Source organism: Bufo gargarizans, chromosome 1 (assembly GCF_014858855.1).
Source record: "Bufo gargarizans isolate SCDJY-AF-19 chromosome 1, ASM1485885v1, whole genome shotgun sequence".
Lineage (NCBI taxonomy): Eukaryota > Metazoa > Chordata > Amphibia > Anura > Bufonidae > Bufo > Bufo gargarizans.
The window spans coordinates 621,364,379-621,379,269 of NC_058080.1; the positions used below are offsets into that span (position 1 = coordinate 621,364,379).

The 14,891-nt window shown below is 46.4% G+C and overlaps 1 protein-coding gene across 2 annotated transcripts in view; it reads left to right on the forward strand.

Annotated features, from left to right (window-relative positions):
• Positions 1-14,891, forward strand: part of TMEM232 (transmembrane protein 232) — a 210,074-nt gene that overhangs the window by 19,726 nt on the left and 175,457 nt on the right. The window contains exon 2 of one of the 2 annotated variants that reach the window (XM_044291238.1): positions 1,218-1,265. The exons of the other annotated variant lie outside the window; for it this stretch is intronic. The gene's annotated coding sequence lies outside the window, so the exon portion shown is untranslated. The remainder of the gene's footprint in view (positions 1-1,217; positions 1,266-14,891) is intronic. 2 annotated transcript variants of the gene reach the window in all.

Below are 14,891 nucleotides of genomic sequence, written 5' to 3' on the forward strand. Positions count from 1 at the left end.
TGGTAAGACAGTGTAATGTGTAATACAGTGCCTTTGGTGTAAGTATTTTGCAGGGTTGTGTGCACATTATACAGTACAGTACCAGCTTTAGTCGTCTTGCATGTGAAATCATTTGAGACAAGTGTAGAAAGGGATTATTGACTGTAATAAATGTATTGTCAGAGCCGGTGAAATAAATGATCCTTTATGTGCATTTTATAGATAATTTATTGTTGGAAAGATTCCTATCTGGAGACGTGACCCGTATTAATAGATAGCTACATGTAGCATTTTATTTGAATGTTGCACGTTTTACCACCGTTTTATATTCTGTTTTGTGTTCTGTTTTAATTGCTAGCTTCAGTGGTGCATGTGGGCTGTGGTATTTGCTTCCTACCTCAATATAGCAGTCACCATGTGCACTTTTACAAGTGGGCATCATAGGCACAGGGGTGTGAGTAAGGTAGTAACCTATATAAGAGTGACCGACATTAGGATATAAGAGGAGGTGAAGTTAGGAAAATAGTAGTGTATGTAGAATGGTGATTGGATGACCAGGAGATTCTATAAGCTCCAAGAATGGCAGCTTTATATAAGAAGAGCAGCTCTAGAGCACAAACTGCTCCTATACCAATCAAAATGATGTTCTAAGAGAGCCGAAGTACTCAGCTTTCTTTTAATAATTTGGAATTATTGTAGATTTCGAAAAGATTAAAGATCTTTGACTGATTTAAAATTGCCACCAGCAACCTGTCCTACAATGTAAGCAGGACTAGTTGCCACCACTTGCAGAGCTCCCTAGTGGGGTGAGGACGCGGAGCACTAGCGCTCGCATATACTACACATTGGTGAGTGTTCCTGTCAGGCTGCTCAGTCATATCATAGGAGGGATCAGCTCATTTCCATCTATTGTAGAGCAGTTTAGTGAGTGTTAGAGATGGTAATGATGTGATCCTGCCTATGATATGCCATCACGACTGAGCAGCCTGACAGGAACAACCACCAATATGTAGTATGTGCAAGTGTTAGAGTGTAGTGTGTAGTGAGGCCAAGTCCCCTCACCACCTAGGCATCTCTGCAAGTGGTGGAAACCAGTTTTGCTCACATTCTAGGACATGTTGCTGGAGGTCATTTTAAATCATTCCCAGAGAACCCCTTTAATGACTGTGAACACATTTGCATTGCAATTTTTATCTAAATAATCTTCATTTAAAATTTCCTACCGTTTGTATCTACAGAGTGTGGTCAAGTCCTCTGTTTCTGCTTTCCTCTTCTCTTTTCTCAGGGTAAGCGATAGTAGGAGGAGGTGGAGAAGGTTGTACATGGTAGGTCAGAGTGTGGAGAGGAGGGAAGCAGAGTATGGGGAGGAGGGAAGCAGAGTGTGGAGAGGAGGGAAGCAGAGTGTGGAAGGGGAGCAGCTCACACAGGCTGTGAATGGGCAGCAAAGCGCACAAAACGCAGTTTGTAGAGTCTCTCACATGAGAAAACTCAGAAACTAGGACCAGATTGTAAACTAAATGTCACTGAGTTTGAAAATGAGTGAAGGATTGAATATTGCAGACTAAAATGTAGGACACTTTCTTTTCTTCTGTTTTTGCCTTTAGGGGCTATCCAGGAATTAGATACAGGATAAGTCATCAATATTAGATTGGCAGGGGTCCAACGCCTAGCACCCCTACCAGTCAGCTGTTTGAAGAGGTCGCTGTGCTCACTGGAGTTCTGGTGAGAGCTGCGGTTTCTTCACAGCTTACCAAGCACAGCACACCATTTGTCAGCAGTTGTTCTTGGTGTTGCGGCTCAGCCCCATTCACTTGAATGGACCTGCGTTGCACCTAGGTCACATGGCTGATGTATGTCACGTCACTGACCTGGGAAGAGATTGCCTCTTCAAACAGCTGTTGGACCCCTGCCCATCTGATATTACCCTGAGGATAAGCCATCAATATCAAATTCCCAGATGACCCCTTTAAATTGTAATGTAATCACAGTGTGTAAAATCAAGTCACATCATAGTGTTATACTTTATACAATATAGATCAATAAATTGTACCTAGGGGAAAGTAGAGAAAAAAATACAATTTAAGTAATGTACTACAAAATATTAAATCTTATTCCCATGATGTTTTAAATCGTTCAGAAGAAGGTGTCACAGTAAATCCTGTTCCCAAGTTTATGTAGCCATCTACTCCAGAAATCATTCATTTCACTACCAAGCTCTTTGTATTTTAGTTCTTCTAAAAAGGCCTTCTTTGTCATGAGATGAACCCAAGCAAAGGTATCTGAGGAAATCGTTTCCACCCCCCCCCCCCCCCCCCCCATTTATAAGAGATAACTCTTCTAGCTAAAAACAGACTTTCATTAAGATATTTTTAGTTTAGTAGATCCCTGGATCGTTAAATCTTCCCCTAACACACAAGTCGAACTAAACTGTAAATGATATAACTTTTGAAGAGTTTATCTCATCCCACCAACCTGGTCGGGACATATCTGCATTAGTATTGTTGCCTCTGGGGCATTTATGCTCATCTTTTGTGAAAGTTTCTGCAGAGTATAATGTGCCATATGTAAATAATTGGGAGGTTTGGTATGTACCTTAGCCCATTAATCCCTAGGGAAATCCTCTACTTCAGCATCCTATCCTCTACAACTTTTCGTCAAAAGACTCGTCAAAAATTATGTGCTATCAAAATATTGTATAATTTAGACCTAATGCCTTTTTTACTTAAATCCCACTAAATAACTGAAAAGAAATCGGAAACCTCCAACTTAAAGGGGTTATCCTGGAAATGACAATGATGGTTTATCCTCAGGATAGGTCATCATTACCACATCAGTGTGGGTCCAAGTCCCGGCACCCCTCCGATCAGCTGTTTCAGAGTGCCATTGCACTCACCGGAGCTCATGGAATTACAAAAGTATTCAGATTCAGGCGCTGGTTTAAAAACTGTAGAATGTTCTTTGTGGGACAACCCCTTTAAATCCCCATAACTTTAATTGTGCATTTACCACATTACTATCTGTAGATAATATACAAAGTCCCAGTGTGAAGGGAGTGGTTTACTCTAAACTGTTAAATTTCTGTTAAATTTGCTAAATTTCTGTATCCTCTAAACACTGCACAATAAATAATAAACCTTTTTTTCCTAAAAAAATTTAAACAGTCTAATTTTTTAGGTGTTCCCACTGTAACCCCATAACTGTAACCACCAGTGAAAAAAAAATAAAAAATCTTTCTGATCCAATTTTTCCTTCACAACATCCTTCACATGTTGTAACATAAAAAGCTGAATTTTAAAAGTGCTCATGATAATCCCCTATCCAATAGGGAAAATATTACACCTTTAGCAGAACATAACTGTTTTCTGCATAGATAATCTGTACTTTCTGGACCTCATCCTATTAATTGCTGCAGTTTTGCCACTAAAAACATAAATGTTAAAGTCTGGGATCCTCCCCACCCCCTTCCCATATGTAAATGAAAGGGAAAGCAGCCATTTTCATGCAGCAATATTTTGGTTAGTATTTTGCATCAGTGTTTGTGTGCCAAAGCCAGGAGCGGAACCTAAACAGAGAAAGCGTGTAATGGAAAGGTTTATACTACTGGTACTGACCAAAACAATGTGAAAACTTTTTTTTTAACGTTAACTACTAACATACTGTATGTAAAAATATATTTTTTTTCAAAGGTGTCCAGAGACTTTAACAATTATGTCAGATCTTTTTCATAGGAGTGTGTGAGAGAAAGAGAGTAGGTATGGGGAAGAGGCTGAGAGAGGTGGAATAGGAGAGCAGCCTGTGAAAGAAAGAGGGAGCCATAAGGATGTATGAGTAGAGTTGAGCGAACACCTGGATGTTCGGGTTCGAGAAGTTCGGCCGAACTTCCCGAAAATGTTCGGGTTCGGGATCCGAACCCGATCCGAACTTCGTCCCGAACCCGAACCCCATTGAAGTCAATGGGGACCCAAACTTTTCGGCACTAAAACGGCTGTAAAACAGCCCAGGAAAGAGCTAGAGGGCTGCAAAAGGCAGCAACATGTAGGTAAATCCCCTGCAAACAAATGTGGATAGGGAAATGAATAAAAATAAAAATAAAATAAATAAAAATTAACCAAAATCAATTGGAGAGAGGTCCCATAGCAGAGAATCTGGCTTCACGTCACCCACCACTGGAACAGTCCATTCTCAGATATTTAGGCCCCGGCACCCAGGCAGAGGAGAGAGGTCCCGTAACAGAGAATCTGTCTTCATGTCAGCAGAGAATCAGTCTGCATGTCATAGCAGAGAATCAGGCTTCACGTCAGCCACCACTGCAACAGTCCATTGTCATAAATTTAGGCCCAGCACCCAGGCAGAGGAGAGAGGCCCCGTAACAGACAATCTGGCTTCATGTCAGCAGAGAATCAGTCTTCATGTCATAGCAGAGAATCAGGCTTCACGTCACCCACCACTGTAAGAGTCCATTTTCATAAATTTAGCCCCAGCACCCAAGCAGAGGAGAGAGGTCCCGTAACAGACAATCTGGCTTCATGTCAGCAGAGAATCAGTCTTCATGTCATAGCAGAGAATCAGGCTTCACGTCACCCACCACTGCAACAGTCCATTTTCATAAATTTAGGCCCAGCACCCAGGCAGAGGAGAGAGGTCCCGTAACAGACAATCTGGCTTCATGTCAGCAGAGAATTAGTCTGCATGTCATAGCAGAGAATCAGGCTTCACGTCAGCCACCAATGCAACAGTCCATTGTCAGATATTTAGGCCCAGCACCCAGGCAGAGGAGAGAGGTCCCGTAACAGAGGATCTGGCTTCATGTCAGCAGAGAATCAGTCTTCATATCATAGCAGAGAATCAGGCTTCACGTCACCCACCACTGCAACAGTCCATTTTCATAAATTTAGGCCCAGCACCCAGGCAGAGGAGAGAGGTACCGTAACAGACAATCTGGCTTCATATCAGCAGAGAATTAGTCTGCATGTCATAGCAGAGAATCAGGCTTCACGTCAGCCACCAATGCAACAGTCCATTGTCAGATATTTAGGCCCAGCACCCAGGCAGAGGAGAGAGGTCCCGTAACAGAGGATCTGGCTTCATGTCAGCAGAGAATCAGTCTTCATATCATAGCAGAGAATCAGGCTTCACGTCACCCACCACTGCAACAGTCCATTTTCATAAATTTAGGCCCAGCACCCAGGCAGAGGAGAGAGGTCCCGTAACAGACAATCTGGCTTCATGTCAGCAGAGAATCAGTCTTCATGTCATAGCAGAGAATCAGGCTTCACGTCACCCACCACTGTAAGAGTCCATTTTCATAAATTTAGGCCCAGCACCCAGGCAGAGGAGAGAGGTCCCGTAACAGACAATCTGGCTTCATGTCAGCAGAGAATCAGTCTTCATGTCATAGCAGAGAATCAGGCTTCACGTCACCCACCACTGCAACAGTCCATTTTCATAAATTTAGGCCCAGCACCCAGGCAGAGGAGAGAGGTCCCGTAACAGACAATCTGGCTTCATGTCAGCAGAGAATCAGTCTTCATGTCATAGCAGAGAATCAGGCTTCACGTCACCCACCACTGCAACAGTCCATTTTCATAAATTTAGGCCCAGCACCCAGGCAGAGGAGAGAGGTCCCGTAACAGACAATCTGGCTTCATGTCAGCAGAGAATTAGTCTGCATGTCATAGCAGAGAATCAGGCTTCACGTCAGCCACCAATGCAACAGTCCATTGTCAGATATTTAGGCCCAGCACCCAGGCAGAGGAGAGAGGTCCCGTAACAGAGGATCTGGCTTCATGTCAGCAGAGAATCAGTCTTCATATCATAGCAGAGAATCAGGCTTCACGTCACCCACCACTGCAACAGTCCATTTTCATAAATTTAGGCCCAGCACCCAGGCAGAGGAGAGAGGTACCGTAACAGACAATCTGGCTTCATATCAGCAGAGAATTAGTCTGCATGTCATAGCAGAGAATCAGGCTTCACGTCAGCCACCAATGCAACAGTCCATTGTCAGATATTTAGGCCCAGCACCCAGGCAGAGGAGAGAGGTCCCGTAACAGAGGATCTGGCTTCATGTCAGCAGAGAATCAGTCTTCATATCATAGCAGAGAATCAGGCTTCACGTCACCCACCACTGCAACAGTCCATTTTCATAAATTTAGGCCCAGCACCCAGGCAGAGGAGAGAGGTCCCGTAACAGACAATCTGGCTTCATGTCAGCAGAGAATCAGTCTTCATGTCATAGCAGAGAATCAGGCTTCACGTCACCCACCACTGTAAGAGTCCATTTTCATAAATTTAGGCCCAGCACCCAGGCAGAGGAGAGAGGTCCCGTAACAGACAATCTGGCTTCATGTCAGCAGAGAATCAGTCTTCATGTCATAGCAGAGAATCAGGCTTCACGTCACCCACCACTGCAACAGTCCATTTTCATAAATTTAGGCCCAGCACCCAGGCAGAGGAGAGAGGTCCCGTAACAGACAATCTGGCTTCATGTCAGCAGAGAATTAGTCTGCATGTCATAGCAGAGAATCAGGCTTCACGTCAGCCACCAATGCAACAGTCCATTGTCAGATATTTAGGCCCAGCACCCAGGCAGAGGAGAGAGGTCCCGTAACAGACAATCTGGCTTCATGTCAGCAGAGAATCAGTCTGCATGTCATAGCAGAAAATCAGGCTTCACGTCAGCCACCACTGCAACAGTCCATTGTCAGATATTTAGGCCCAGCACCCAGGCAGAGGAGAGAGGTCCCGTAACAGACAATCTGGCTTTATGTCAGCAGAGAATTAGTCTGCATGTCATAGCAGAGAATGAGGCTTCACGTCAGCCACCACTGCAACAGTCCATTGGCATATATTTAGGCCCAGCACCCAGGCAGAGGAGAGAGGTCCCGTAACAGAGGATCTGGCTTCATGTCAGCAGAGAATCAGTCTGCATGTCATAGCAGAAAATCAGGCTTCACGTCAGCCACCACTGCAACAGTCCATTGTCAGATATTTAGGCCCAGCACCCAGGCAGAGGAGAGAGGTCCCGTAACAGAGGATCTGGCTTCATGTCAGCAGAGAATTAGTCTGCATGTCATAGCAGAGAATCAGGCTTCACGTCACCCAACATTGGAACAGTCCATTGGCATATATTTAGGCCCTGGCACCCAGACAGAGGAGAGGTTCATTCAACTTTGGGTAGCCTCGCAATATAATGGTAAAATGAAAATAAAAATAGGATTGAATGAGGAAGTGCCCTGGAGTCCAATAATATATGGTTAAGGGGAGGTAGTTAATGTCTAATCTGGACAAGGGACGGACAGGTCCTTTGGGATCCATGCCTGGTTCATTTTTATGAACGTCAGCTTGTCCACATTGGCTGTAGACAGGCGGCTGCGTTTGTCTGTAATGACGCCCCCTGCCGTGCTGAATACACGTTCAGACAAAACGCTGGCCGCCGGGCAGGCCAGCACCTCCAAGGCATAAAAGGCTAGCTCTGGCCACGTGGACAATTTAGAGACCCAGAAGTTGAATGGGGCCGAACCATCAGTCAGTACGTGGAAGGGTGTGTACACGTACTGTTCCACCATGTTAGTGAAATGTTGCCTCCTGCTAACACGTTGCGTATCAGGTGGTGGTGCAGTTAGCTGTGGCGTGTTGACAAAAGTTTTCCACATCTCTGCCATGCTAACCCTGCCCTCAGAGGAGCTGGCCGAGACACAGCTGCCTTGGCGACCTCTTGCTCCTCCTCTGCCTTGGCCTTGGGCTTCCACTTGTTCCCCTGTGACATTTGGGAATGCTCTCAGTAGCGCGTCTACCAACGTGCGCTTGTACTCGCGCATCTTCCTATCACGCTTCAGTGCAGGAAGTAAGGTGGGCACATTGTCTTTGTACCGTGGACCCAGCAGGGTGGCAACCCAGTAGTCCGCACAGGTTAAAATGTGGGCAACTCTGCTGTCGTTGCGCAGGCACTGCAGCATGTAGTCGCTCATGTGTGCCAGGCTGCCCAGGGGTAAGGACAAGCTGTCCTCTGTGGGAGGCGTATCGTCATCGTCCTGCCTTTCCCCCCAGCCACGCACCAGTGATGGACCCGAGCTGCGTTGGGTGCCACCCCGCTGTGACCATGCTTCATCCTCATCCTCCTCCACCTCCTCCTCATCCTAGTCCTCTAGTAGTGGGCCCTGGCTGGCCACATTTGTACCTGGCCTCTGCTGTTGCCAAAAACCTCCCTCTGAGTCACTTCGAAGAGACTGGCCTGAAAGTGCTAAAAATGACCCCTCTTCCTCCTCCTCCTCCTCCTGGGCCACCTCCTCTTCCATCATCGCCCTAAGTGTTTTCTCAAGGAGACATAGAAGTGGTATTGTAACGCTGATAACGGCGTCATCGCCACTGGCCATGTTGGTGGAGTACTCGAAACAGCGCAACAGGGCACACAGGTCTCGCATGGAGGCCCAGTCATTGGTGGTGAAGTGGTGCTGTTCTGTAGTGCGACTGACCCGTGCGTGCTGCAGCTGAAACTCCACTATGGCCTGCTGCTGCTCGCACAGTCTGTCCAGCATGTGCAAGGTGGAGTTCCACCTGGTGGGCACGTCGCATATGAGGCGGTGAGCGGGAAGGCCGAAGTTACGCTGTAGCGCAGACAGGCGAGCAGCAGCAGGATGTGAACGCCGGAAGCGCGAACAGACGGCCCACACTTTATGCAGCAGCTCTGACGTGTCGGGGTAGTTGTGAATGAACTTCTGCACCACCAAATTCAGCACATGCGCCAAGCAAGGGATGTGCGTCAAATTGGCTAGTCCCAGAGCTGCAACGAGATTTCGCCCATTATCACACACCACCAGGCCGGGCTTGAGGCTCACCGGCAGCAACCACTCGTCGGTCTGTTGTTCTATACCCCGCCACAACTCCTGTGCGGTGTGGGGCCTGTCCCCCAAACATATGAGTTTCAGAATGGCCTGGTGACGTTTACCCCGGGCTGTGCTGAAGTTGGTGGTGAAGGTGTGTGGCTGACTGGATGAGCAGGTGGAAGAAGAGGAGGAGGAAGCCGAGAAGGAGGAGGTGGCAACAGGAGGCAAAGAATGTTGCCCTGCGATCCTTGGCGGCGAAAGGACGTGCGCCAAACAGCTCTCCGCCTGGGGCCCAGCTGCCACTACATTTACCCAGTGTGCAGTTAGGGAGATATAGCGTCCCTGGCCGTGCTTACTGGTCCACGTATCTGTGGTTAGGTGGACCTTGCTACAGATGGCGTTGCGCAGTGCACACTTGATTTTATCGGATACTTCGTTGTGCAGGGAAGGCACAGCTCTCTTGGAGAAGTAGTGGCGGCTGGGAACAACATACTGTGGGACAGCAAGCGACATGAGCTGTTTGAAGCTGTTTGTGTCCACTAGCCTAAATGACAGCATTTCATAGGCCAGTAGTTTAGAAATGCTGGCATTCAGGGCCAGGGATCGAGGGTGGCTAGGTGGGAATTTACGCTTTCTCTCAAATGTTTGTGAGATGGAGAGCTGAACGCTGGCGTGTGACATGGTTGAGACGCTTGGTGACGGAGGTGGTGGTGGTGTTGGTGGTACATCCCCTGTTTGCTGGGCGGCAGGTGCCAACGTTCCTCCAGAGGCGGAGGAAGAGGCCGAGGCGGCAGCAGCAGAAGAGGCTGAGGCGGCAGCAGCAGAAGAGGTAGCAGGGGGAGCCTGAGTGACTTCCTTGGTTTTAAGGTGTTTACTCCACTGCAGTTCATGCTTTGCATGCAGGTGCCTGGTCATGCAGGTTGTGCTCAGGTTCAGAACGTTAATGCCTCGCTTCAGGCTCTGATGGCACAGCGTGCAAACCACTCGGGTCTTGTCGTCAGCACATTGTTTGAAGAAGTGCCATGCCAGGGAACTCCTTGAAGCTGCCTTTGGGGTGCTCGGTCCCAGATGGCGGCGGTCAGTAGCAGGCGGAGTTTCTTGGCGGCGGGTGTTCTGCTTTTGCCCACTGCTCCCTCTTTTGCTACGCTGTTGGCTCGGTCTCACCACTGCCTCTTCCTCCGAACTGTGAAAGTCAGTGGCACGACCTTCATCGTCTTCCACCCAGTCTTGATCCCTGACCTCCTGTTCAGTCTGCACACTGCAGAAAGACGCAGCAGTTGGCACCTGTGTTTCGTCATCATCAGAGACATGCTGAAGTGGTATTCCCATGTCCTCATCATCAGGAAACATAAGTGGTTGTGCGTCAGTGCAGTCTATGTCTTCCACCGCTGGGGAAGAGCTAGGTGGATGCCCTTGGGAAACCCTGCCAGCAGAGTCTTCAAACAGCATAAGAGACTGCTGCATAACTTGAGGCTCAGACAGTTTCCCTGATATGCATGGGGGTGATGTGACAGACTGATGGGGTTGGTTTTCAGGCGCCATCTGTGCGCTTTCTGCAGAAGACTGGGTGGGAGATAATGTGAACGTGCTGGATCCACTGTCGGCCACCCAATTGACTAATGCCTGTACCTGCTCAGGCCTTACCATCCTTAGAACGGCATTGGGCCCCACCATATATCGCTGTAAATTCTGGCGGCTACTGGGACCTGAGGTAGTTGGTACACTAGGACGTGTGGATGTGGCAGAACGGCCACGTCCTCTCCCAGCACCAGAGGGTCCACTAACACCACCACGACCATGTCCACGTCCGCGTCCCTTACTAGATGTTTTCCTCATTGTTATGGTTCACCACAACAACAAAAATATTATTTGGCCCAATGTTTTGTATTCAAATTCAGCTGAATATAAATTTGAGGCCTAGTATTTAGGCGCTGGGTGACCGGTATGGATTTAGTGACAGAATTAGACTTGGAAATGCACAGTAGCGTGTGTGTGAAGTTATTCTAAATGACCCTATGTGCACCTTGAATATTATATACCCTTTTAGGGATAGATTTCAAATAGCTCTGATATAGCAGAAACCACTAAATTATGAAATTGCTAAATTGGGAATTGTATTTCAACCCAGAACAAAAAATGTGCTTTGACGGACACTAAATAACTTGCCCATCCACAACAGGACAGCGGTAACGACAGATTTAGCGGGATATAAATTTGAGGCCTAGTATTTAGGCGCTGGGTGACCGGTATGGATTTAGTGACAGAATTAGACTTGGAAATGCACAGTAGCGTGTGTGTGAAGTTATTCTGAATGACCCTATGTGCACCTTGAATATTATATACCCTTTTAGGGATAGATTTCAAATAGCTCTGATATAGCAGAAACCACTAAATTATGAAATTGCTATATTGGGAATTGTATTTCAACCCTGAACAAAAAATGTGCTTTGACGGACACTAAATAACTTGCCCATCCACAACAGGACAGCGGTAACGACAGATTTAGCGGGATATAAATTTGAGGCCTAGTATTTAGGCGCTGGGTGACCGGTATGGATTTAGTGACAGAATTAGACTTGGAAATGCACAGTAGCGTGTGTGTGAAGTTATTCTGAATGACCCTATGTGCACCTTGAATATTATATACCCTTTTAGGGATAGATTTCAAATAGCTCTGATATAGCAGAAACCACTAAATTATGAAATTGCTAAATTGGGAATTGTATTTCAACCCTGAACAAAAAATGTGCTTTGACGGACACTAAATAACTTGCCCATCCACAACAGGACAGCGGTAACGACAGATTTAGCGGGATATAAATTTGAGGCCTAGTATTTAGGCGCTGGGTGACCGGTATGGATTTAGTGACAGAATTAGACTTGGAAATGCACAGTAGCGTGTGTGTGAAGTTATTCTGAATGACCCTATGTGCACCTTGAATATTATATACCCTTTTAGGGATAGATTTCAAATAGCTCTGATATAGCAGAAACCACTAAATTATGAAATTGCTAAATTGGGAATTGTATTTCAGCCCAGATCAAAAAATGTGCTTTGACGGACACTAAATAACTTGCCCATCCACAACAGGACAGCGGTAACGACAGATTTAGCGGGATATAAATTTGAGGCCTAGTATTTAGGCGCTGGGTGACCGGTATGGATTTAGTGACAGAATTAGACTTGGAAATGCACAGTAGCGTGTGTGTGAAGTTATTCTGAATGACCCTATGTGCACCTTGAATATTATATACCCTTTTAGGGATAGATTTCAAATAGCTCTGATATAGCAGAAACCACTAAATTATGAAATTGCTAAATTAGAAATTGTATTTCAACCCAGAACAAAAAATGTGCTTTGACGGACACTAAATAACTTGCCCATCCACAACAGGACAGCGGTAACGACAGATTTAGCGGGATATAAATTTGAGGCCTAGTATTTAGGCGCTGGGTGACCGGTATGGATTTACTAACAGAATTAGACTTGGAAATGCACAGTAGCTTGTGTGTGAAGTTATTCTGAATGACCCTATGTGCACCTTGAATATTATATACCCTTTTAGGGATAGATTTCAAATAGCTCTGATATAGCAGAAACCACTAAATTATGAAATTGCTAAATTGGGAATTGTATTTCAACCCAGAACAAAAAATGTGCTTTGACGGACACTAAATAACTTGCCCATCCACAACAGGACAGCGGTAACGACAGATTTAGCGGGATATAAATTTGAGGCCTAGTATTTAGGCGCTGGGTGACCGGTATGGATTTAGTGACAGAATTAGACTTGGAAATGCACAGTAGCGTGTGTGTGAAGTTATACTGAATGACCCTATGTGCACCTTGAATATTATATACCCTTTTAGGGATAGATTTCAAATAGCTCTGATATAGCAGAAACCACAAAATTATGAAATTGCTAAATTGGGAATTGTATTTCAACCCAGAACCAAAAATGTGCTTTGACGGACACTAAATAACTTGCCCATCCACAACAGGACAGCGGTAACGACAGATTTAGCGGGATATAAATTTGAGGCCTAGTATTTAGGCGCTGGGTGACCGGTATGGATTTAGTGACAGAATTAGATTTGGAAATGCACAGTAGCGTGTGTGTGAAGTTATTCTGAATGACCCTATGTGCACCTTGAATATTATATACCCTTTTAGGGATAGATTTCAAATAGCTCTGATATAGCAGAAACCACTAAATTATGAAATTGCTAAATTGGGAATTGTATTTCAACCCTGAACAAAAAATGTGCTTTGACGGACACTAAATAACTAGCCCAGCCACAGCAGTACAGCGGTAACGACAGATTTAGCGGGATATAAATTTGAGGCCTAGTATTTAGGCGCTGGGTGACCGGTATGGATTTAGTGACAGAATTAGACTGGGATATGGCCAAAAAATAACCACACTATTGCTGGTTAAATGCACTTGGTGTGACAGCTTGACCAACCACACTACTGAGGGTTAAATGCACTTGGTGACGGGCGCAGCTTGCCCCTGATGTAGTATATGGCCAAAAAATGAACGGACTATTGCTGGTTAAATGCACTTGGTGTGACAGCTTCACCCTGATGTAGGCTTTAGCCAAAAAACAACCACACCATTGAGGGTTAAATGCACTTGGTGACAGGCGCAGCTTGCCCCTGATGTAGTATATGGCCAAAAAATGAACAGACTATTGCTGGTTAAATGCACTTGGTGTGACAGCTTGACCAAACACACTACTGAGGGTTAAATGCACTTGGTGACGGGCGCAGCTTGCCCCTGATGTAGTATATGGGCAAAAAATGAACAGACTATTGCTGGTTAAATGCACTTGGTGTGACAGCTTGACCAACCACACTACTGAGGGTTAAATGCACTTGGTGACGGGCGCAGCTTGCCCCTGATGTAGTATATGGCCAAAAAATGAACAGACTATTGCTGGTTAAATGCACTTGGTGTGACAGCTTCACCCTGATGTAGGCTTTAGCCAAAAAACAACCACACCATTGAGGGTTAAATGCACTTGGTCGCAGCTTGGATGCACTTGGTCGCAGCACCGCACAAGACACAAAATGGCCGCCGATCACCCCAGAAAAAAGTGACTGACAAACGGTCTGGGCAGCCTAAAAACAGTGAGCAATTGAATTGCAGCAGCTCAATGATCCACAGCTGCAGATCGATCGATTAATCAAGTCCTTTGGAGGAGTTAATCTGCCTAATCTCGCCCTACTGTCGCAGCCGCAACCTCTCCCTACGCTAATCTGAGCAGAGTGACGGACGGCGCTATGTGACTCCAGCTTAAATAGAGGCTGGGTCACATGGTGCTCTGGCCAATCACAGCCATGCCAATAGTAGGCATGGCTGTGACGGCCTCTTGGGGCAAGTAGTATGACGCTTGTTGATTGGCTGCTTTGCAGCCTTTCAAAAAGCGCCAAGAAAGCGTCACGAAAGCGCCAAGAAAGCGACGAACACTGAACCCGAACCCGGACTTTTACGAAAATGTCCGGGTTCGGGTCCGTGTCACGGACACCCCAAAATTCGGTACGAACCCGAACTATACAGTTCGAGTTCGCTCATCCCTATGTATGAGGAGCAGTCTGTGTGGGATAGAGGTGGCATGAGGAGCAGTCTATGTGGGGTAGAGGTGGCATGAGGAGCAGTCTGTGTGGGGTAGAGGTGGCATCAGGAGCAGTCTGTGTGGGGTAGAGGTGGCATCAGGAGCAGTCTGTGTGGGGTAGAGGTGGCATGAGGAGCAGTCTGTGTGGGGTAGAGGTGGCATGACAGAGCAGCCTGTGTGGGATAGAGGTGGCATGAGGAGCAGTCTGTGTGGGATAGAGGTGGCATGACAGAGCAGTGTATGCTAGAAAGAAGGTGGTATAGGGAGCAGTCTTTGTGAGAAAGATGATTGCATGGTGAAGCACTGTGTATCAGAAAGAGTAGGACATGGGGAGTACTCAGTGTGAGAAAGAGGAAAGCAGGTGGAGCAGTCTGTGCAAGAAAAAGGGTGTTATGGGGAGACATGTGTGTGTGAGAAAGAGGGTCCTATAGGGAGATGTATGTGTAAGAAAGAGGGCAGTATGGTGG